Raw genomic sequence first — 26465 nt, 5'->3', positions numbered from 1 at the left:
TCCCTCAAAAAAAAACCCAATCCTGCAGATGCCAAGTCCAACAGTCAGCAAAGCACACATTGTATGACAGCAAGCTCTGATTGGTAGTGGTCACAGATGAGGTGCTGTAGCTGCTGAAGTTGGTCTTTAGTATGTATCGCAGTGCAGCAGACCTGTACTGAGGTTAGAGCTGGAGAAGAAAAGATGGCGCATGCAGGGGTGAAGAGGGGACAGAAAAGATTTAATGACTTTGACGCTGGGGCGTGGACATGGTGTAGAAGTATGTGATGATGAGAGAAGCAACCAGGGAATTAAAGATGAAGGGGAAGAGATGTCAGATGAAGGAACATTGAGACAATGGTGCTTGTTTGACATAAAATGCAATTAGACGCTGGAACGAGGCTGTTGGGATCAATTTGTCAATCCCAAAGATCTAAATGATTGGCAGGTCACGGTCACGACAGACCTTGTCACAGCGAAGCAATTCTTCGAAACTTGTACCCTGAGCGATAGGGAAGCTACCTCAGCACTTCTGCAAAGTCCTCTGAGGGAGACGAAAGGAGAAAAAGGGCTGTGTTTAAAACAAGCAGGGCAGGCACAAATAAAAGCCAATCACCATAATGGTCAAGAACCTGAGGAAAAGAAGAAGGGAGGATGTAAAAAGGCTCCTCTCCCTTTTTACTATGCCCAGTTCACTGATATTATTACTGTTTTATATGTTAAATCATCATTAAGTGTTCATCTGTCTGTCACTCTTTATATTCTTGGGGGTAGATCAGCTGCTCTACCAGGGATAGTGGAAACAGGTTTGCATCATTAGTTCCTCTTACCATTGGGGTACATTGTTAGGATGTGGGAAGATAGGTAAAACTGTTCTGTAGTAAATGGCATCGGGTTGAATTCGGTGCACTTATGAACTGTTAGTGTACTTAAAGTAGATTGTGATTGTCAGCAATAACAGAGAAATCCAGTGTGGTGTTCTTTATGCTGGTAAAAGAAGTGCAACAGGGATAAAGGGGAGGGACCCAAATACAGACATCTGAGGCAGAGCTAGATGCAGTTCAATGATTTATAACACAAAATCTAGGAACAAAGGCTTATGGGATGATGAGGCAGACATGGGTCAAAACCAGAGAAGGCAGTCTGAACAAGCAAAAATATCTGACAAGGAGCAGGCAAAAATCAAAAATCCAATACACAGGCAAGGTCCAAAACAGGAAAAATACAGGTCTGAGAACAGAATAAAGAGGCTAGAAAGCAGGATGAAACCTAAAAATCTGGCAAAAAACAATGAAAATGGACTAGTATAAGTAGTGAGTGTCTGATGAGGGAAGCACGTGTATGGACCTATTGTTTTGGTGCAGTTGTACTCCCCTGTGTTCTGTAGCATATCTGTTAAGTGGTTGCCTACGTGCAGTAATACACGTTTTCTCTGTGCTGAAACCTTCAAGCAAAGAGAGCAGTGTGTCATACTGAGACTCCAGGTCTGCCTTTAATTTCATTACAATTGTCAAAAAAGACAACAAATTGGCAATGAGAACAGACTGAGACGTGCAAAAAAGTCACCGGCTGCACTGACAGTTAAAAGAGAGAGACGAAGAGAACCTGCAGTGAGACTAACAAAGGGATGCGGGACGACTTCCTCTTCGCATATCCAAAATTCCAGTCATGCAACAACAAACCAAAAAATCTGTAATGCTGTTCATCAACAGAAATCTCAAATCTGCAAGAGAGAAACTCTAAGATTGGACAGGAAGTCCTAGCAAACTATGACTACCACTCGCCATTTTCAGATATAACCCTCAGTGACGATCACGCCACTAATATCAACATGACACCTGCAACAGAGACTCTTGCCCTCGACAGGACCCCTGCTACTCCACAGGTCTAGAGGCTGAATGGCACAGACTGACCCCCAAGACACTAGATTTGTAATGTACATTGCTATGGACAGTTGAAACATAACTTTCTATATATTATATGTATTTTGTACTGGAATAGATTGTTTTGTTATGCATAGAGTTTGACAGTCTCTCTACAGTGCATTTATCTACAATGGGAGCAGGTGTAGTTTACGGACCTATTTTTCTCAGTGCAGTTATACCCCCCTGTGTTCTATAGCACATCTGTTAGGTGGTTGCCTATGTGCATTCATACACATTTTCTCTGCGCTGAAACCCTAGAGTAAAGACAGCAGTGTGTTATACTAAAACTGCAGGACTAATGAGAGGTGGGAACAGGTATGTAGATGGGGAAAGGAGGGAATGTCCGAGGGCATCTGGTGGACAGCTTGAGGATCACAGGTCTGGGGAGTTGGAGGAAAGTACCTGGACGAGGTGGACAGGGGCTACAGAAAGAGAAAGAGAGCCTTCTATCTGTGTAGATCTGTATCTCACCCACCCCCATACTTACCTGAGCAAGTGGTAGGTTCCAGTTAGGTGAGATTAACTAACCACTGGTATTTTGAGAGGGTAAAATGCCATTCAGTGGTCAGTAGGGAAAAGAGTAGGTGGCAGTTTGCTGTGAGACTGCAGATTTTATTTGTTTGCCTTGGCTTAACTTGTTTGTTGAACTTCCCAGGGTTCATTTTTGCTGCTGTTCCATTATTTTTTTTAATAAATATTATGATCTGGCCTGCCGACCTGCTTTTTGTAACATCAGTTTAAAAGGTTTTCAGTGCCAAATACGCTACCAGCAAAGAGACATGCCCAGAGATAAAAGAGGATGTAGCTCTACAGCAGAGTTGAGGAGAGGGAGTGTGCAGTGGTTGTTTGGGTAGGTAATGAAAGCACTGGACACGGCAGGACAGATCAAATAAAGAAGTATGAGAGCTCTGAGTTGGCTATTGGCGGAGCTGGCCTGTGCCCATTCACTGTGAGGTGGAACAAAAGGTCAATTGAATTTCAGACAGAGGCAGAATGAGATGAATGGGGCAGCAGGGTGAGGGAGCGAAGCACAGTCTGGCAGGAACCACTAAAAATCATCACGTCTGGCAGGGAGTGGGACCCTGCCACACTGTGCCAAGGACAGACATAAAACACCCCTCCCAAACCCCCCCTCAAGCATTAGCATTAGCCTGATTTAGCATTGGCGATCTCTCACAGTAGAAAGTGGATTTCTGCCTTTATTTCCACAGGGCTAATTAGTACTGAGCCACGCTGCAGCAGCACTCAGGAGGCTCCAACGAGCAGAGATGACAGAGGTGGGAGGAAAGAGTTCCTCGCCAGCCGTCTTCATCAAAGGCCAGAAATATCCCAGGGGATGTTGAGGCGGACAAGAACTTAGTGGAGCGCTAATATACAGTAATAATGCTTGAGGGTTTGTGGTATGACTTCATTCAATGCCTCCTGCCCCGTCCCCCCATAGGGACAAACTGTCTAAATCATGACAGCTTTCTATCTGCTCATTCAACTCCTCTTCTGCGAGAACTTAAGAGAGCAAACAATGAAATAAAGCTAAAAAAATAAAACATAAATGGTGCAGAAAAAGTGTACATTAGCATCTAACAAAGCCTCTGAGTCTTCTGCGCATTAATCTGAACCATCGCAGCAGGAATTTTCTCTTTCTCTCTTGGTTTGTTGCATGCTCGTTGCAAACAAAGCTTAAAAGCAAACCATTATGAGTGAGGGAAAAGCATAGTCTTTGCCCGGAGGCTCTCTGATATGTTCATGAACATATGGCAGAGAATCAACAGCAACTAACAGCCTCATTAGGCTATATAGACACTCTGAAAAACACCCTTGCGCACAAACAAAGGCAGGGTATGAGGAACAAACACCCTCTTAAATGTCACCAAATAAATGAAAACAGTGTGACTGAGTTAGCCGCAATCTTAGAAACACAACACATTCAGCAGCACATACACTGTGTCTTTTTTTATTCTCCTGCAGCTGTTTTTCTCTTGAAATCAACCTTCAAAGCAATGGCAAAACATTTCAAGTTGGGGTGGCCGAGTATCGTAGCAACCTGGAAGGATGCAAATGGCTTCATTGTGAGGCCCTGAAAGCAAGAAAGGAGGAAGGGAGCAGGAAAGTGAGGGGATCGTGGAGGCTAATGACTCCGGTGCATTGATGATTTGAGGTGACTAAAAACAGAGAAGAAGAGGGTTGGGGCACCATTCTTCAAGAGGTTCAGCAGACGTTTCATTGCTGAATGTCCAGTCAGAGATGTGGGACGCTTAGGGCTGCTACGAAATCAGAGTTGTACTCAGAGACCACTGCCAAGACGCACTTGGAGAGAAGGGGGAGTTACTTTGACCCAGTGTACCCCACTCTACTGTGCAAGACAGTGTGTGTTTCATTATGTTAGTATAAGCCTACACAAAACTTTCTTTTACAGTCCCGAATTCAGAATCTAATACCGACTGCTGCATATGGTGCCACTTATTCCCATGGCAGAAATGTTTAACTCACACTCCAGGTGGGAAAATTAACCTTAAGGATTGGCATAAAGCCATTTGGGACTTCTGCTACAAATCTAAAACTGGTTGTTAAGGAGTAAATTGTCACACCAATGTGTTAGCAAGCTCTACTTAAATTGTAAAAAAAAAAAAAAAGAAAAGCTTTACAATTTGCTGACTATTCTCAAATCCACACTGCACACTTTTAGGTTTTTAGATGTATTTTTCTGTTCCAAGAAGAACAATTAGTTTCCATTAATTTCCACATGATAAGAAAATCAATTAGCAGCCTCTTGAAACTTGTGTTGTGTAATCCATCAGAGCGAAAATCAAGTCTGCATTAATTTTAGTCAATGTGACATTATCATCACGTGGTAATGAAGTGTAAGTGTAGACTGATGTTGAAAAGTTGGCATGGCAATGCTTCATTACAATAATGTGACCAATATTAATGCAGATGTGAGGTTCACTATGAGGGATTACACAACTTGAGAAAGTTTGCTAATTGATTTTCATACAATACAGAAATTAATAGGCAATAATGAATAATGCCAGGAATGATACAAAAGCAGAAATGTAATGAGTCAAAACATGTTAAATTGTTTGTATGGTCCTTTAAATTTAGCAAGAAAGCTAAAGGAGGCTTTTGCTTTGTCACTAGGGAGGTAAAACCATGCTACAGTATCACACTCAGCACAGCCTTCACTGTTTTATACACAACTGCAAACATGGGCAAGGAGCACAACCTTTCATTCCTCCCAGTTACATGACTCAAGAATATGTTATTACACACAGAAGGACATTCAGAACATCTTTTACATTCACTGATATATGAGAGGAGACAGTTCAGCACCTCATTTAATGATACAAAGGCTTAATAGGGATTTTTAGATTTCATGGTCTTCCACAGACATTCTTAAAAATGTGAGCCCATTATTCTCATAGAGATCAATTATTTTTTAATACATTTATTATTTCTTCTGAGGGAAACGTGTCAAATGAATTTTTTCCAGTGTTTGTTGTTTTTCCTGGTAACAGTGGGACATAGATGAGCTTACTTGTTCCTTTCAGTAGCCCACCTGTGGTGGAACTTTAAATGACCACCACTGAGGTCTAAATATCTGAAATGTTCAACCTCTTTGGTAATATTACAAAAACAACTTTTAGATTACACCATCATGTGAATTATTGAGATTTTGTACAGTATAGAAAAGGCACATAAACATTTCATGTATGGCTTAGATATACTCAACTCACGCTATCGGTTAAAGCCTTGTGTAAGGAGCTCGAGGCAGTGAATCTATGGGTGAAAAATCAGTGAAACAAGCCATTTGAAAAGCCTTTAATGAAGCAACCTCAGCTGGCCTGCACGCTGGACTGGGACTTATATCACTGGTTGCTCATGCGGTCTGACATATAGGCGGTACAAGTGTATATATACCTCTCACGCACATAAACACACACACACAAATAAAGCTGTTGATCTGTGATGATATAGATGGCTGTGTCAAGTTTTCAAAGGTGTTAGCACACAGCCGGGACAGTGGAGGTGACACTGGGTTAAATGGCCATTAACCTTCCATGTCGGCAGTCTTCACACAGGGGATATTGATCAAAGCCTCCGTGCTTACCCTCTGGAGGAAGTGCAGCCTTTGAAGGGCGTTGAGCACCTTCCACGGATCTGCTCTCAGCTCTGTTGCCGAGGACTTAATGCTCGTGTCTGTCGTCCAATCCCAGGTTTAAAAGCGGGGCCGGCCACAGCGCTGAGAGCACAGGCAAGAGGACAGAGAAGCATTACTGTCTGTCTACTGCTCGCCCTCAGGGGTATGGAGATGGAGTAGTGTGTCCGCTTTCAGTTTCTGCTCACCCGCGAGCTCTTCCTTTATAATCACACACACACAGACACACACACGCACATCTCCTGTTGTTTGATCTTGGTGTCTGTTCATGTCGTGCTTTGCTTTTAAAGATCTCTATGCTTCTTTTGTTGCTCACTTCTTCTGTCAATCTATATATTCACTGTCTTTGTTTAAAAGAAACACCAATCATGTCTCTATTTTGGTTTTACTCTTTAACTTAGGACTTCAAAATAACTTCAGATTTGGTGTGGCAGTCTATATCTTTGTATCCCCCCCCCCCCCCCCCCCCCCAGTGACACTCTTAATTCCTTGGAGATGTTCATGTGTTTAGATGTTATAATACAAACACTACCCTGCGTTTGTTTTTGTGAGGAAGTCAAGTAGCTGTGAACAACTGTTGGCTGTGCACAGGGAGCACACAGAACCTGTTTTTATCTGTTTCTGTATTTCCCTCAAGCTCTGCGCCACTCGTACCAGAACAGTTGAGTCTCGTCAAAGCAGCAGCAGCAGACTGTTTGGACAAGATCCACCAAATGACGCAGTAAAAAACAGACAAGAGCCTGTTAAAGAGCACCAGATGCTGACTTGAATATAATTTGTTCTCTGCACAACCTCTTTCACTGCCCAAACCAATCAGCGTTGGACCTCAGCTGGGTCTGACATCCCCAAGACAAACTGCAAATCCTTTTGCTTTATTTGTTCTTGTCTGGTTGCTCAACTTGAACATTTAAGAAAGATGAGAGGATCTCGGAATGGGAAGGAGTATTTTTCTGAAGAAAGAAAGTTACTTGGAACACCCAGTTTCACTTCTTAGAAGATGATGTGTTGATCAGATCAGACAAAGGCCTTGTGGACCTCATCTGTCCTTCCCTGGGGATAGACGAGTCACTGCTTTGCAAGGATAGCCAGCTGAATGTCTGACAAAAAACCCCCACTATATTTCGCTTTGATTAATGCAGTGTGCACAGACTTTCCTCAAACCTCCCAAACTCATGTTATCATTCGTGTCATGTAAAGTTATTGTTTATAGACTAGAGATTACAGCATCATTATTTTAATGTCTTCATTCAGACTAACATTAGCACAGCTTGAGAAAACGCAGCCCCCTCATTTATTTGATGGTACCACTGTGACAACACAGAGCACTGTCACACATCCAAAAAAAAAACCTGAATCTGGCTTAATTTTTGCCACGATGCAGCTCAACATCATCCGGCAATGCACTGTGTTGAACAGTCAAATACGTGCAAGCATACAATCCTCTTAGACACTAGATTTGACTGGGGTGTGCATCGCTATTTGCCACCTGGTGAATTTTCAAATCCTAGACAAAGTCTAAAATAATAAGTCCTGTAAATTATACTCATATACTGTACATTTCCAATCACAACAGCAATACATTTAGAGGGAAAAAGCAATACCGCCTGTGTTATATTTTCTATCAACATCTGACTAGAAAATGTTGATTCTAAGTGTATCAGTAAAATGAGCTGTGATGACAAATTTCCTTTTCGCCAAAAATATCTTTTCTTGAAATAGAATATCTGCATTGTGTAACATTTTATGGTAATATTTAGGCACTGGCAGCATAATGTGAAAAAATGGTGCTGAACCTCTGTCTCTGGTATGAACATCCTGTATTTTGTACACCCGTCATCCATATAGCTGTCGCGCTTTATTCATTCAAAAAAAACATACTCCAATCAGCTATTATGCCTGTCAGTGTAAAGTATTTATGAATAGTATAGTAGTATATAAAGGTGATTTCTCAGAGATAGGGATGCTGAAAAACGTATGGTTTAAAAAAAGCTCTATTGGGTTTGGTGTTTGTTCTACAGCTCTATTTTAACCAGTCTTTGAGATCAAGCCAAATAGTTTGGAGTTTACTGCCAACGTTAGACACCCACTCTAATTCTTTGACCAAGTAGTGGTGATAGCCATGTCACAATGAATTCTGCTTTGAAAAGCTCCCACTCCTCCCCAGGCAATACCATCACCTCACATACACTCACACAGTATTCCAATTCATCTCTTTTTTATTCCTTTTCACCTGTAAAACAGCAGAGATCACATCCTTTATTTCCACTCCTACACACCTTTCAATCTCGTGCTCGCTCCTTTCAAAACTTGTACTCCTGCTCAGGGATTTTCATTAAAACTTGTAATAACACTGACTGCGGGTTCTCTGTCCACAGTGGTCTAATATGAAAGAAGAACTGAAAATATTCAGGCTGCAGCTACACAGCCGTATAAAAGAAAAACTTGTGAGTGGAAAAGGACATCCTCTGCTCCATCGACTCCACTTTCTCCAATGCATAACCATCCAAACACATCTCTATCATGGTGCTATCTATCCCTCAGCCCACTCTGCAACCCCCTCTGGGAGGCCAGCAGGGAGACATGGCACTACTTCAAGTGCAATTTCACTTCCACAAAAGCAGCAGCAGTGAGAAACAGAGGGCATTGGATCTTGTTTATAAATAAAGTCATCCATAAATGATGGGACCTGTCGAGTGTGTGTGAGCGAGATGCAGGTGGGGGGTGAAGGATGGAGGTGAAAGACGGCCTCTCGCCCTGTATCCCCTTACGCTCGAATGGGTAGCAGACGGATGCTGAGAGGGTTTTGCTCCCATGGAGGTGGGGGGGCCAGAGGGACTGAGCGCTAGCGTTGGGAGCAGCAGAACCAGTCAGTATGGCTGTTTGAAGTGGGCTGATCAAAGCTGGAGCTGCATCGGGTTCTGTTGCACTCAGCAGAGGGAGTGGACCAAGAGAAAACACACAGAGCCCCCAGTTCCCAGGGTGGGTTTCCTGTCTGCCTGCATGACTCAAGCATTCACTGCAACAACCACTGCTGCTGCTGCTGCACATGAACGTATGCCTGATTTTCATGTCAGGGTACATTAACTTCTGTCTCTTCTTTAGTCAAAATACATTATCCAAAAACATGGAAAGTACTGGAGTAATGTTTTCTTTTAATTACATTACTACTCCAAGTAATGTAATAGTTTCAGTAATGATATTACAGTTACTGGCTGGCTGAAGATTGTGTTACTTGTGTTTTATATTAAATGTAATCTAAATCGTGGTGGGACATGTTTAAAACCTGCAAGAATATCAGTAACGTATAGTGAAGTCAAGAAAAATTAACAATGTCCACATGGAAGGTTCACACACACAAATTAAGAGTTTTTTAAGATGAGTTAGTATTTGATGTGTATTTATTACTTCAGAGTACAGAAGAATAAATTTGCTTCTATCTCAATATCTACTGGGCGAACATAAATAAAGCACAAAATGGAAGAGAGAAGATGCTTTGATAAGTGAAAATACTCTTCACAGACTCAACAGACTTATGTTTTGACTTCAAATTTTCATACAGAGATAGATATCACTGTATAATGTGAGCTGTGTCCAAGTCAAAGTACCTACTGATAGTGTTTAGTCAGTTATTCATTTAAAAAAAGGATAAGAAAGCTCCCCATTCATCTGGTCAAGTCCATGTGCCCTTGAAGCAACTTAACTTAAGATCAATAACTTCCTACTGTGTAAATGTATTCCTTTGCATCGTGTCATAGATCATGTTACTTCAGGTCAATGAAAACAGAGGCTGCAGTTTTTGGCACAATTAAAGCATGTCTTTGTGCAACAGACAAAAGCAGTGCTTTAATTCACCTACAGGACTGCTTTATATCGCCATATGTGCATACTTAGTGTGTTTAGCATATAATAAGAATGCCGTGGTGGTTTTAAAAGTGTGACACAGTTGGCGTTTGTGTGTCTGCTTCCCCTAGGGACTATAGTGGGTCACGTCCCAAGGGTGCCACCGACAACCCTTACTCACAACACAATGCCTCGAAGGGTGGGGTGTTGGGAGGGGGTGGGAAAAGCACAGATGTACGCTTCTGCTTCAGTCTACCCCTTCTGTCCCCTTTCCCAGTTTTCAATCTAGTGAACACTTGCTGCTCTTATAACATGCTCTCAGCGAAGCCCCCCACCCTCCTCCTCCTCTACCCCCACACTTTTACTTGCCTCAACCCCTCAATCCCCCCTATCTCTTTGCCTATTGGTTGAGGCAGCTGCTGCGCTATCCAGCTACATTCTGCCCTGGCCCCTACCACACAGGACCTCTCTTCAGCCCCCAATACGCCTCTGGTCAGCTGAGAAACAATAGGAGAGGTCACAGGGTCAGAGCTGTTGGAATTCCCATACGCAAACTCACTCAATCATAGACATGCCCACACGCATCTATACACGCCATCACACTAGTTCATCATGCACACACACACATATTTCTTTATTATCTGTGGGATCTCTCTTTCCCTTTGCAATACATTTTAATTATGGATGCACACTATATAAAATCAGCTTAACTTTCGGGAGATTTAAAGCTCCAATTTATATGAAGTTCAATTTACAGCAACAATAGTTAAAGTTAGTCAACATACATATATCTTGTATGTCATTTAAAGAATATGGCTGTTGAATTGCTATATTTTTCTCATGCACAAATCTCATGTGCATAGCCATATCAACAATGAAATGACTTCTCCTACTTACAAGTACTGTGTGCATATACAAAGCCCGATATATCGCATTCCTCTGTGTCGCAGATCTGTTGTTATCCAAAAATTATTGAAAGCGCGTCAATGAGTCACACTGTTTGTTCATTCTATGTTATGTCTTTGAATTATTTATTATATTTGAACAATGAATCATAATAACACTATTAAAAGTAAACTCCACTAAAAAACACACACATTTTGGTAATGACATTAAAAAAATTGACATTATAACAATTTATGATAATATTGTGCCTTACTATGATTAATATGAATGTATCATCAATCCATCAACCCTTTTGTATTTCTTTATGCTCACTAACAAAACTGCTCAAATCTTAATGTCATCCTTTCATTCTCTATACGTCATTATAATAGCTCAATTTTCCTCTGTCAGTATAGCACAGCACGGCAGGGTTTAAGACAGGGTTTGTAATCTGCGTCAATGTGAGCCCATCAAAAGCCTTAAGTGCTCTTTTTTCCACTGTGTATCAAAAGACTCCTTTTAATTCTATCCAGTGAATGTTCAATCCCTAATAACTTATCACTCTGATTATGCCTTTTGCCACATTAACGGAGTAAAAGCCACATACAGCCTTTCAGCAGCGTGCAGTGCCGCTCAGCAGTGGACGTGCTATTTAAGCAGATTATACACTTTTGCCTGGTGCTCAGTGTTATAAGCTGACATGAAGGAATGTGTGGTGATGCTCTGGTCATAGCTGTGTCCATGGTCGCATTTACAGGCTCCTCTGAGAGAGATAAAACATCAGAGGGACTGGGAAGCTATGTCCTCTGGGGCCTCCAGAAGTGCTTGTTTTCTTGTTTATGAGAGGGAGCACATGTGGGCTGCTCGCATTTTGTATCCACGTAAAAACAGGCAGAGCGGCAGGCGCATGCCCACATGGCGCAGGTGGTAGTCTGCATTTCTGTATGTGAGTGTATGTGTCTGTGTACGTGTCTGTTTAAGTGTGTGTGTGTGTGTGTGTGTGTGTGTGTGTGTGTGTGTGTGTGTGTGTGTGTGTGTGTGTGTGTGTGTGTGTGTGTGTGTGTGTGTGTGTGTGTGTGTTTCACCGTGACACTGAGGAAAGCAGATATTCTGTGTGGTAATTACAGCATGTGTGTTCCTGTCAGTGTGGCTGGCCGCCTTTCATGAAGCACTTCTGCCCACCCCCTGCTTAACACGGCCCCTGACTGCTAGTGACCTCAACGTGGCCGCCTTGACTAATGGGCTATCAGAGATGAGAACATCCAGGAGGGGAAAGAAAGAAGGGAAAGATAAATAAATAGCACAGAGAAAAGATAAATCTATCTCATGAGAAATTATGTTATCCTCCCCTGTGCTATTGCTGCGCTATGTTTCCTTTTGTTTCTTTCATCTCCTCACATAGCTACTGTAACACATGGGCAGCCATTTCCTCCTCAGCTTGTTGACCCTTTGTGTAATAATATGACTCACGGAGTGCTGAGCTCCAGGGATGGAGCACAGCTGCTTGCCTGCTCAAGAACCAAGACATTCAGCCCAGCAGCCAGGACTGCCGGCTGTCCTCCAGAGTTTCCATAATGTCACACATAGCCACTCAGAGGGTCAGGGTGCAATGAAGTGCAGCTCTGTGCATGAGACCATCATTATTCAAGAACTTCAGAGCTGGAGATCATTTGCAAGAGGAAGAGGGGGAGGAGGAAATGCCCAGAACACAAAGGGGATTAATTCATCCAATGCCGAAATAATTATAGTTATCTACAATATTAGGTATGCATTCATCTGTATTTCCGTAGGTGCCATATCAGCTATGTGCAGCAGTAATATTTGTGAGAAAAAAATACATTTATAGTGATTTCTTTGATGAAAAACAGCAAAAAGCAAGGTACATGTGCGTCCTTATTTTCAGTTTAAATATATTAATTTGCTTGTATTAGTGAGTGAATTCAATCCCTCATCCTCTCACAGGAGTGGTCAGTTAAGAAATCACCGAAATATGATAAATGCTGTCTAGTGGTGTTTATAATTTACAGTACGATGACACACAAAGACTGTATAATCATTTTTCCCCACACAGTGATTGATTCTTAACATGTAAAACATCTATTTAGACTCAGCCCATTGACTCTAATCCCTGAGGCTTCAGGCTCATCCCTAACTTGAAGCCGAGGATGAGACTCATAAACAGGCTGATGATGTTCTCTGTGATTCTGCTGTCGAGCTCATCAGGCTCCAGACAGACAGGCCGATACCCTCCGCCGTCCAAAAATACCCCCACAGACATGCCAGTAACTGTCTGTGGATTTGAGAGATGTGGCACAAAGGCAAAAGTTTATTTCCAGCCCTTGGAAAAGTCCAACATGGCAGTCACATGTCAGACAGCATGATGACAAACTGAATTCAGTGATTAGCTGTTCTTGTGTTCAGACACCATTTGAAAAGCAAAACTTCAAGCATTGTCAGCCCTGCCCTGCTCCTTTGTTTCCTCCAACCAATCTGCTTCCTACCTGTTCACCTGTCCAGTCACGTGTTCCCCAGTCACTCATTAGTTCAGTTTGTATTTTAGCTGTAGTTTTCAGTGCAGTTTCTGTTGGATCCTTTGTTCAGTTTTGTCCTCTATATACTGTTTTGCTCAGATCAGTCAACTTTTGTTTTGCCTGCATAATTTCAGAATAAAGACGTTTCTTCAAACTCACTCATCCTGTCGTCTCTGCTCCGCTACTCTTAACAGAAAAGCTTCATACCCTCACAATTGAAAAGCTACAACCAGCAAATATTTGGTATTTTTCACTGAATCATTTTCTGTTGACAGACTAATCGATTTATCGACTAATCGTTGCAGGCATTAAGACAATTTTCACAATTTCCTGATATTTCCAATTGATTGAAATAATAATACTTTGATTGATCAATAATGAAAATCATTAGTTACACCCCTACTGAGAACCATTACAATCTTACATGTAATAAAGGACAAACTGGTGGATAAAAAGAGGCTTTCCAAACTTCTTGTTTAATCAGTGGTACACAAACAGTTATTTCAAGTTACAGTATTTCACCAATCTTGCACTATCTTCTGTTTACTCATTACCCGAAACCGTCATGCAAACGTTCTCCCCCAGTGTATAGGAGTGCCTTCCAGCCTGCTGTGCATCATCAAAACAGGTTTCATTCAGGCAGTTACTGCCCTGGGCTGGTTAGGCAAAGAGCAGGAACAACTTTCGGGCTTAGGCTCAGTGCATACATGTAGGCTTCTGTGAACAGTAGTTAAAAGGGTGTCGTCATCCTCCCTTTAAGATGCTGAGAAAAATAAACTCAAGGTATTTGATACTCTGTGGTTAAATGTGTGGCTGAGTTTCCAGCAAGTTGCCACCCAGCTAAGCAGTATATTGTTTGCAAATTGCAAATTGTTCAGAGACTACCATTACAGTAATGATTTAAAGAGGCCAAATAAACCAACCGATAATGTTATCTCTTGTGATCAGCAGGCTCTCTACTCAGATCATATCAGCTCTGATAGCGGTTTCTGAGCATCCTCCAGTGAGACGTAGGTGTGAGGGCATAGGGGGGTCTGTTGATTTTATTTCTTTGCTGCGTTGCGGTTGTAGTCCACTCACTCCCCATTAAAGATTAATCAAGCGGAAAGTATTGAGGAACGGAGAGCCCACTGAACTCAGCGTGTTTTTACAGGCCTCTGGATGCCCTTACTGGTCAAGTGCACTGAGAATGTGAGGCTTAAAAAGCATAAAGACACCAGGAATGTTGGAAAGTCTGAATGATAAGGGAGAGAGAGACAGCCAGACTGTGACTCTGGCGCTGGGAGTGGTGTTACACACTTGTAGTGTCTTGTTATCGTCTCTCAAGTCAAAAACAATCACACCTCTGACTGGCAAAGCACCAGGCAGCTTTGTCATGAGAAATGAGTCACATATATAAACATTAAACTTGACTGTAGCTGAGGAAGACTCAACAAAAAGAAGGGCTCTGAAATATGTGTGAGTGGTAATGTTATTTACGAATCTTTGATAGTATTAATGGGATATTTTCCGATTAATAAAATCTCTGCAATCTATCGCTGACTGTGCTGCAAAATATTGTACAGAGTTCATGAAAGCATTTATATTTGTTGTTGAACACCGGTGTGTCAGGCAGGTCTATTCAAGGAAAAATCCTCCGCTGCACAGCAAGTGATGCGTTTCATGTTCCTAGCAGCAGCAACAGCACTTTGTTTGGAAATAAACCGAGAAAGTACTAGGCGGTTAGAATGAGAAGTGATAGCCCACACTGCTGATCAGACAAAGAAATTAATCAGAGTACCACATTTTATTGGAAAGAATTTTTCAGGATAGCACGTAGTTTGGATGACAGGTGATCTCTGGAAAGTACAGTGCCCAACCAAAACACTGCAGCGGGAGCGATTTGCACCAAAGAAGTCAGTGGAAGATGAAAGAAAAACAAGACCTGTGGATTGCCACTTGAAAGTACACTCCAGCATGACTAAACAGAATATAAGCGTTCCAGTTTTCATGTGAGAATCAGGTCAGGTCTTAGAGAGAGGCAGCAGAGAAGAGAAACAGAAAGAGACGTGAGTGTAATGCCGTAGGAACTTTGGGGGAAACCAGGTCTGTCATAACTTGGGCTTGTAAGAAACAGCATGGGCAGTGGGGTATTAGTCAGAGGCCAAGTTTAGCGGGAATCTTTCCCAGGCACCACTACCATATTGGGAAAGGGAGGAAGAGTGCATTAATGCCTCAGGCTTGGTAGAAAACCCAAACTGGCTGACTACCAATGGGCCCCTTGAGCATTGACAGTAATCACTAATGGCCCTCAGACAAGTTATCACCAAACCACACTGACATTTTGAACACTTAACAGCTTGGCTTGCTTTAAAAGTCAATTACGACAGAGAGACATGCAATGCTGAAACAGACGACACCATCTATTGCAATGAGTGGCAGCTCACTCATGTAACACGGATACAGACATAGAGTGTTTTTCTCTCATTTGAATTCAATTCAATTGCTTTCTAATTTATGTAATTCACCACATGGTCTGGGAGCTGAATGCTGGGTAGAATGCAAAGCACAGCTGAAAGTTGCCCTCTGGATCCCAGTAGCTGTAACATCTCCCTGTTTGTTTAATTCTTCTTAAAATGTCCAATCATTCAGGGAATGCAATACAAATAAACAAATATCAGTAATGACCTCAATTAGACATCACCCTTGTTCTCACCTATCCTGCAAGGACTAGACCTTACAGAGGAAATGGAATTAACGAGACCAAACTAATCAATGGTCGACTTGAACACTACAGTGGTGAAAGCTGGAAGTATTTTTAATAGTGGTACACATTTAACCATTCAGCAGAAATGTGAACAAGGCTAGACACGAGCAGCTTAAATAGCCTCGCCTCAGATAGCGATCAATAATGCTTTGTGAGCGGAGCCAGACCACAGCAGGCAGACTTCACCAGCAATTAAAAAGGAGGCAATACTTTATTTGAAGAGACTAAAAAAAAGGTTGTCAGAAAAAAACAGCTGTATGTCAGGTGGAATGGGTTGTGGCTTAGGAAGAGCAGGCGCAGGACTGACTGCTGTAAATGTCAGGTCAAAAAGAAACTGTCCAGTGGACTGTAGTTGTGGCACCATAAAATGGCACAGTGAAATTCATTTGCACATCCTCTGAAAATAGCAGGTAATGGAAGCTCAGTGACGTACATGTGGCTGCTGCTGGTGGTGACTAATTTTGGTGAGTTGAAAAGCAGCACCGCTGGTTTCATTTGCAACAAAATGACTACAATAGCTTTCTCTTAATTTTTGCAGTTTGTACCCCCAAAGGTCAAGATTGCAATTGGCAAACAAATGAAAAACAAAGGTCAAAGTTAACCAAAGTTAAAGGAAAAAGCTCCCACAAATGTAGTTCACCTGCACAAGCGAATCCAGCATGTGTGTGCAGCAGTTTCATTGAGATCAATGGATATCTGAATGAAGTTTAGCCGTTATAAATTATGTAGTGGCCGAGCCTGACCACTGCACTGGTGCCTCTGCTGCTGCTGCTCCTAGTTTGTACATTTTTTTTAAAAACAGCTAGAAAGGGAGAGCTGAAGGAGGAGAGGGGGTGAAGCAATAAGAAAATCATATTCTAAAAGAGGAAAGATGGGAGACATGCTATTTTCTTAAGATGAAAGCCTTTTTCATCTAAGTGTGAGCCAATTATATTTCTTGTTGAGAAAAAATAAGAACATCTGTGTTTGCTGTGAATCAGTCAATAATGGCACACCACACAGGGACTTCTGAACGTGCACACATATACACACAGATAGAGAAACGCACACGACTACCACACACACACACAAACACATTTGCCCTGTGGGCTGGGTGACGTCATGTTTGTTGTGGGGTTGGCGGCTCCTGGATGAAGATTAAAGACTAACACTGCCAAAGGTGGTTTAGGGTTTTTAAGATGGACAGAAGCACAACATTCCCACTACATCATTAGGCTCTTTGAGCCATGAGATAAGGAAGTTGTGGCCCTGGGCCCCAAAGGACCACGACCCCTGACTGACAAGCTCAAGCAGATTTACTCTCCGGGTCGACACAGGGTCGAATAAAAACAACATTCTTTCGCTGACTGACCATGTAACATAAAAATACTCCCAACATCTCCCCCGGAAGATAGTTCTAGGTTTGGGAATGTTTATGGTAAAAGAAGGAATTCCCCCTGAGATGATCTCATATTTAGGCCTATGTTACCGGCCACATTGATGGTGGGAGCTGCTGGCTAAAGATGGCTATGATGAGATGCAAAGTATCAGAGTAGGTCAGTGCAGTAAATCCATCCACCCTGACAAGACTGGGATGAAAGTAGAGCCTGGCTTCTATGCAAGCATCTCATTGATGTGACTTTTTCCCCAGAAACCAGAATCACTGTGATTGTACAAACCCATTGACCAGAAAAAGTAAGAATAATTCCGAGAAAGTCTCTTAGTTAGGCACAGAGCTGCCAACATGGATCGAGGTATGAACCTAAATGTTGTTCATGATTTTAGACTGAAATCACCAATACTTGTTATTCTGAGTTTAGATGAGTTTAATTTGACATTTTTAAGACTTCAGAGTGAAAAATCCCTGAAACAACATTTACAATATCACAAGTCATTAAAATTAATTGAAACCTTGATTAATGAATCTGGAAGAAATGTCAATGAAGGAATTTCTTTCAGGTTGAGGCAGGTAGGTGGGGTGGCCACCTGTGTAAACTAGGATAGATTGCTCTCTTTATATTTAACAAATAACAAAATGAAATGTGTTAATATAGCAGAACAGTTGACTGTCTGTACTTGTGAAGAAAGAGGAGATTTCCATCACAGCTGCAGAAAACATATCTCTTATCTGATATTTAGCACCAAGTGTCTGCAAACTGGACTCACTATGATAAAAAAAACACTTTAACAGTTGGGGCAGTTACTGGTCCCTTTAGGGCAATCCAGTCTGAATTATCCACGCCCCCCCTCCCAACAGTTCCCTGACCCTGGGCCAGAGCATGGGAAGAGCCAGTCACAAACAGCGGACAGCACAGCACTGGAAGGAATGCAAACACAAGGCGCAGAGACATGGCAGGCACCGACATTTCTAGTAAAGACAACAATCATAAATAGCAAATGCCCTAAGCTTAAAAAAAAGGGGGGGGGCTGTGACTAAAAACATAAGACATCCATCTGAAGTTGCTAGGTCAAAGCAATTTGTCAAAGAGATGACTGCTAGAAAAGTTGGAGATGGGAGTTGGAGGCGGCAATCCCACGGTCGCAGTCAGGGACAGGCACCATAGTGGGGATGGGAGCAGATTGATTTGATGTCATCCTTTAAGAGACAGTGTAGACAGAGATATGAAATTGTCTTACCTGACGTGTCCCACATATTCAGCTCAATCCGGTGCTTGTCTATCTCAAAACTGGCTGTGTAGTTCTCGAACACTGTGGGCACGTAGTTCTGAAAGTAAGGGATTCATTTTAGTTATCCAATTAAAATGGACAAGATAAGCCTTTGTTTACACAGCCACAGGCTTCAGAGGAGTAGACTAGTGGGAATATCACATTTGGAGTGATGCAGCTGACAAATAAAGTAATGGCAGACACAAAAATTTCACACCAAAGCCAGTAATATAAATCCCTTTGGGGGTGTTATAGAAAGGTAGGCCTAGTATTACAGTAGATGAAGACAACGCCTTAAAGTTTTACAGGCAGCACTGCAGACACAATAAAAGTGAATTTAGACATTATAGGACTATTATAGCGATTTTACAGGCATTCATTACTGTTCCTTCTCCATCAGCTCTTTCTCTCTTCTTGTCTTAACATGTCTGTCTGTAAGCAGGTGGAATCTGCTGAACAAGTGCTGAAGTTGTCCACTGATATATTTTAATGCCAGTGTTCCACACTCATGCACAAACTCCTGATCTGGCTACTTCTAGATACAATACAATTAAAAAATGATCAAGTTTTTTTGATAGACGTACCTCTGGATAGCAGTCTTTGGCAAAAACGTGCAGGAGTGCCGTTTTCCCACATTGCGTGTCCCCGACCACCACAATCTTACAGCGGCTGCCTAGACTGTCCATGGTTTGTCCTTCAGAGGTGTATCGTTGACGTGGGGATAGATTGCATCCAGCATCCGATACGAGAAGCAACTGAATCGAAGATTGGAAAGAAAAATGAGCAAATACATGCGCCGACCCGGTGCGCTTTTTTATCCAGCTCCTGCTGTCCTACGCGCAGCCCTCTGGTCCCGCTGGCAGACTCTGACTGACTGGTTGGTAACCAAAACCACAGGCAGGACGCGCACAGCCCTCCCTTGAAACTCCGACACTTTGATTACTGGCCACGCCTTCCTAATATTCACGTCTGAGTCACATCATTCAGATATAATAGGCTGTTCTTATGGGAAATAAAGGGTCTGGGACTAATGGTGACCTCATCTTCCTCTTTGTTTTTTGCCTCCCATGGTAGCCTTATGTGTTATTATAATAAGAGTCAGTATATCATTGAGACACAAATAGGTTTTCTGCCTCCTGTTCTATCTTTATAATGTATATTAGGATATATTCCCTTAAAACACTCGTATAGCCTACTTGTGAAACCTAATAAATAATTTCTGAAGGTACATTATACTTCATATTTTGTGTTTCTTAAAATAATATGCCTGGTCCTTCACATATAAGTACATATTTCTTGTCACACTTTATAAGTACCTCAATATCTCTGTTTTATTATCACCAGGACTAAGCAGAGTCCATTGATTATATTATGTCTTTATGTTATAATTGTGTTTAAAGGATAGGTTTACAATTTTTCAAGTCATAAAACAAACACTCAGCAGCCTGTATGAACACTGAAACAGGTTTTGCTCGATGTAATCCTTCCTCCTGTTCATAGTGGCTATTAAAAAAATCCTCGTCAAATGTTCTTCCAATGAAGCCTAAGTGTTAGGGGACCAAATCCACAGCCCTTGTTTTGAGAAAAAATGTATTTAGGTTTCTCTGAAGATAATATGAGGCTTCAGCCGTCGGAGTTAGTCAGATAATATCTTCAGTTACAGTCTGTTTAGTATACAATCCCCCCTTTGTGTTTCCCCAGACAGTGTTTTCCTGTTCAGCTGCAGTGGAAGGACAGTAATAAAAAGAGGGAATTTTGCTCTAAAAAAGACTGTAACTGTGAAAGATGTTGACTTGATTGGACTTATTTGGATGGCGGAAGCTGCATATTAGATTCAAATAAACTTTTCAATACATTTGCACAAATGGAGAGCTATGGATTTTATCCCCCATCATTTACATTGTAAATGCATTATGAACTGATCTCCTAGTGGTATGAACACGAGGAATGGTTACAACAAGAAAAACATGAGTCAGTGTTCATTTGGGCAGCTGACAGACTTGAACATTTGTGAACCTGTCCAGTTGGATCAGTGATACCAGTGACTTTAAAAGGTCTGATTTTTGATTTGATACACTACACAGATACTGCAATTAATGAATCCCATTTTTGGTGACCAGGTTGTTCAGTAATATTTTATCATTACAGTCTTAAATGCTGCAATAAAATACTGCAGCTGGAGCTGATGACATATGGAAATATAATGGGACATAAATCTACTTCAATTCAGTTTGTTCCCCTTTGAATTTGTAAAAAGTTCCAATAAGCTTTCACATCCAGATATGTGTATAAGTTGGAATTTTAAGTGAAGGTACTAAGGCAGTAAATATCATTTTTCCATCGCTATTAGGAGAACAGCACCAATACTACAGCTCATTATGTCTCTTGATTTATTGCCAGCATGACCTCTTAATGGAGATACAATAAATGCAGCGTACATAGATAAAACAGTCCATCAAATTAAGTAGTCAGAGGTGAATGGGTTGTGTTTATGGGCCTCTTTGTCGTGAATTTGTGCTAATATTCACTGGAAAGGGAATTATTGGTTTCGTTAGAGATAATTAAATGACGTGGTACTATGTGTGGTGCAGGTGAGCACTGTTGAGTCATCTTTTCTTCTCTGTAGACCCATACTGACACCTACTGGACAACACTGGTATAGCATTACATTAAATCTACCAGGGAGGGCAAAATAATCCAATAAGTAGCAGTGCAATATGACTCATCCCAATACAATTGATGTGAAAAGTTGTTGGGATATAATGGTCTTGTCACACTTTTGTTTGAGATAGCACGTTGTAGTGTCGTTGGATTTGTTGGAAGTGTCTCTCTTGTGTTGTTTACCTCCATTTATAGAGGTTACAGTACAAATAAAAACAGATGAACTGCAGTCTGTGAGATTTAGAGACTATACTGGAAGATGTACATACATGACAGCAAAAACCACCCTGATGATAAGAATATTAGGCTGTAAATACTGTGCATAATAACCGATCACGAGACACAAATAGAGAACAAAAAAACATGTTTCCTATTGTCAGAGAGATGACAGTCCTCAATTCATGAATATTAATTAGGTAATTTATCATGGTCCTTATGGCAACACTTCACAGTTATACGCTCTGTGTTAATAACATGAAGAATGATGAGGTTAAAATATTATAAGTAGTTCCTGTCTTTAGTTTAAAGAACTTCCCTGGTGGGGGTTGCATGATTACGGTACCAAAGACATAAACAAAAACTATTGATAGTGTGTCCTTTAGATTATCCTGAGGTTGTACAGTTATGGTTTCTCTCTCCAACACCCTACATATCATATCTCGACTGTAATTAATTTGCTAGAAAAGATACAAAACACACAATAACAAGTTAATGATGAATTTAACGAGACAATATAATTATGAAGAATTCTTTTAGCACCAATAATTGTGTAGTGAAAATCTGATATTGTACACACATCACTAATATTGCATATTACACGCCTAATCTGAATAGCTGGGCAAGTAAAAACCAAATATCTACATTGTTAGATACCCCAGGTGAGTAGGATTTTTTTGTGATATGAGGGAAATTACCCTTTAAAATCAGAGTCGATCCTGTCTTGTAGAGCAGCAGGTGGCAGTATAGTTTTTCTTCAAGAAATGTTGAAAAGTGAAGCCAATACGGAAGTGGCTTAAATCTCTAATTCTCCCTAAATGACCACTAGGGGGCGACACCACAGGTTGTAAAAAGAAGTCCGATTGTTTAAAGTCTATGAGAAAATGACCCAACTTCTAACTAGATTTACTATTTAAGTAATCAGTCTATGGTCTCAGTTTCTAGTTTCAAGTCTTCTTCAATGCAGCAAGGTGTTTGGTGAATGGTCCCATTTAGAGAAGCAGCGGGGCTATGTTATTATTGACAAGTCACTATGGTGTCAAGTTGATTGTAGCATAACCTGCTATTTCACAGTGTATTTCCAGTTCACAAATGATAGTTGTAACATTTTGTCCTGAAAAGTCTTGTTCAGCATTTGGTTGTACTAAAATACTCTCTAAGGAATGGCTGTTCAGTATTTCTGGTAAGTACATTGGGTTTTAGTGGTGACAATTAGCATTATCAACATTGTACTATACACTGTAGTGCTAACAACTCACATTGGGTTATGATAGTCCACCCTCTCGTCCAAATATGGTCACTTCTGGCTCCAAAAATCCAAGTTGGCGATGGTTAAGTCGCTAAACTGGAGGCTTCACAACATGGATGTATTACAAGAGCTCTTATAATGGATCCATGCTTCACAACGGAAGTCCACAAACTCCACAAGTCTAAAACTTCTCTTAACACATCCGTGGCCCGGTACTTCTAGATCAGGCTTCTGTATAAACTGGACACAAACTTATTGTATTTAGAAATATACTACCAATAGCATTTTCATATGTCAAGTGATAATGAACTACTTCTAGGTCTTGCCTGGCAGACAGCAGATTAAACTAATCTTGTTGTCTTTCAGTCAATTATACTTTCCTATATCAGTTCAAATGAACTGAGTGTACAGTAATGCCTACTTGAACCTCTAGTGTTCTCATGCTGATTATCCAACACAGTCTGCTGCACTAACCAGCAGGAGGTGGATGTAGTGTTCTGCATAGTCACTGCCTATATACTGCATCAGTTGGACTGTGCAGAATGGTTGTGTGCTGTAAGAGGCTTTGATGGATGTGTTACTCAACTAGTAAACTAATTACACCCATGTGTAAGTAGAGCAGAGATGTGCCAGATCACTCAGCAGAGGAGTAAAATGCGTAAATGACCAGAGATTGAATTGGTGAGGAGCCAGTATGCTGTATCTTGTGATGTCTAAGCCCTTAGTTTCTGTAAACTTTGCAGTCAGGGTTGATGTATCCTTACAGACTAACACATCACTGTTGCCTGTATAATAAATACACGCTTGGACACACTAGCATATCAAACTAACACTGAAACCCTGAATCCAACCACTTATTTTTTAATTGCCCCATGTGGTGCAAGTTTAGTGGGATGAGAAAAGAAATATAATGCTGTAAGGCACCGGTGAATGAAAGCATGTACTCAAGATTTGCATGTTCTAAAGCATTCCCACATCGTGTTACTTTATACTTATACACCACTACATTTCAGAGGGACATATACTTTTTACTCCACTACATTAATATGAAAGCTACTAGTAGTACTAAATGTATAGTCCTGCACACCCGCTTAGGTGTTTTCAATTACTCTGGCTAATTAAACTTCTAGTCAGGTATAACTTAGGAGGAGCTTTGCTGGGAATTATCGATGTCATCTACCTCTGTGTCCTTAAGTGAACGATAACAGTGTGAGTGGTCCTACCCTGTCAGGTCCGGTACAACAAAATCAATGAAAGCATGACGGTAGATGTCAGTCAAGAGCAGTAGGTTAAAGTACTTGGTGCTTACTGATAAAGTATGACGCATCATTACTGAATAAATATAAAACAGTATGATAGCTAGTTAGGATTTGCTCTACCCAAAAGAGTTACAATATTACAGTGGTGCTTATACTTTAATGTATGTTGTAATAAATCAAAATGTATACAAATATAAGAGTTCACGCTGCATAATGAGTACTTTACTTTTGATAAGTATTTATGATAATCATTTTTGAGTGTAGCAGTTTTACTTGTAACCAAATATTTTTACATGGTGATAATTTTACTGAAGTGAAGCATCGGGATACTTCTTCTACCATTGTGAGGCACATACAAATACTTTTCAGACAGCTTTTCTTTTCTTGCCTTTTGCTAACAAAGTCTGAGCATAGTTTGAACACAAATGTCAAGATGATAAACAAGATAGAAAATAAGACAGAAAAGAACATATTGTTGCCACACAGATTGTGTTTTCTGTTTTTTTGATTTTCTTTTCTAAAGATATGGATAATTTTACCACTTCTAGCCTGTAGAAACTATTAAAATTAAACAGTCTAAGAAGGGAACATAATTGGTTGGACTATTCGCAACACATAGATATATGCAATATGTGATGTGACATGGGGTTTACAAATAAGATAAGATAATAGAAGAGAAGATCATTCTTTATTAGTCCCACAATGGGGAAATGTACAGGGTTACAGCAGCAATGTGGATAGCAATAATAGAAAGAGCATCAGTAAAAAAGATAAAAAGCCATAAATAATAATAAAGTAAACAAGCAATGTGAACAATTGGAAATGAAAAAAATGTAACATTATGTACAAGAGGAGTATGAAAATAAACATAATAAATAAACATTGATTCATTTTAAGCAATGTCACAAGCTAAAATGACTGAGAACTGCTGGTTTAGTAGAGCAGAAGCACTCAAACTATGAATCCAAAGCCCTGCTCGGAGATACTCTAATAATACATGAAAGAATAACATTTACCTGTATGTTTTAAGGAGGTGCCCAGACTGCAGTGACACCACAAAACTTTCAGTCTGGTGTCGTAATAAGCAGATTATTCACCTTAGCCACAGACCATCAATGGTAATAATTCATGCAGACAACATGTGTGGGATTTGCGTGGTTCTTTAGAAGATTTGTTGTAAATCCCAGCATGTATCCATCTTTAATGGAGAATGAAAATACCTGTGTGTTTGTAGTTCAGACACACACACACATCCTCAGAGACCGTCCAGACTCCCTGCAGACTCAGTCTATTTGCTGGCAGAGTGGTGACACAGTACTTTATCCAGGCCGAATTACACCACCGAGCAACATTAGGCATTCAGTAACCTACTTAGACAATAGAAGAAGTCTCCAAACTACACCAGGTGTCAAAGGCAGTACATCTCTGTTCCTGTGTCCTATTCCTGCGCTCCTTTAACCAAAGCCATTTCCTGTGATGGAAACCCTGTTTAGCTGCTGGAATATCTTCTGAAATTTTCCCCCTGGCCTCACTGTGTAGCTAATAAAGAAAGCTTTTCCGCTAGATTTCTCTTCTTTATCATTTTCACAATCTCCAAGTCATTTTCCTGACTGTGCTTTGCTGGTACATTACCATACCAGCCCTGTCGGAGCTAATGAGGAGATGAGCCTCTCTGCAGCACTCCCAGCATACTGATGTATATTCAGAGTGGCTGAACGTGGTTGGTGGGGATGAACAGACAGTCTGCCTTGTACCATTTCTGCCTGTGTCAAAGCAAAAGATCAATAACGCCTGCATCCTACATCATTTAGGCCCTTGGGGATATTGATTGGGACGTTGCTGACTTTGGCCTCAGAATTGCTGAGTGGCACTTTACGGCCACAAGGTGTCTCACCACTCCTTCAGTGGTCACATCACTCTGAATAGACAGGGAGCTGGTCTCTGAGCTCTACATGCACAGAGCTTGAAAAATGTGAATAGAATCTGGTTTCATCTTGTGACATTTTGCATCTATGATCACAAAAAGGTGTTTAACTGTTAGTTTCATCCAACCGAGCCACTGGGACTTGCTTCAAAATGCTCATTATAAACCATCTGAGTTTCATGAGTAGCCCTGTCATCCTGCACTATAGCTCTGGCTCCTTGTACAGAAGCCAAATAATACAGAAAGGGGTTATAGCCGATCATTTAATCAAAAACTGGCATGACCTCAACACAAGCTCATATTTTTCTGAGCTGCCTGCACAGGGAAGTTATAACAATGAGTCGTACGCAGGCCCAAGGTTCCTGCGAATCCTACTGTAGAATAGGCAGCATAAACAGACGTTTCCTCTGGCTGATACTGTTCCAGCACCAAACCTCACATGCAGCAGTAA

The 26465-nt window shown here is 41.1% G+C and overlaps 1 pseudogene; it reads right to left on the bottom strand.

Annotated features, from left to right (window-relative positions):
- Positions 1 to 26465, bottom strand: part of LOC133999315 (rho-related GTP-binding protein RhoN-like) — a 34695-nt pseudogene that overhangs the window by 7700 nt on the left and 530 nt on the right.

Source organism: Scomber scombrus, chromosome 18 (genome assembly GCF_963691925.1).
Source record: "Scomber scombrus chromosome 18, fScoSco1.1, whole genome shotgun sequence".
NCBI lineage: Eukaryota > Metazoa > Chordata > Actinopteri > Scombriformes > Scombridae > Scomber > Scomber scombrus.
The sequence above is the reverse complement of the archived record's forward strand: the minus strand, read 5'-3'. Positions and strand labels throughout refer to the sequence as shown.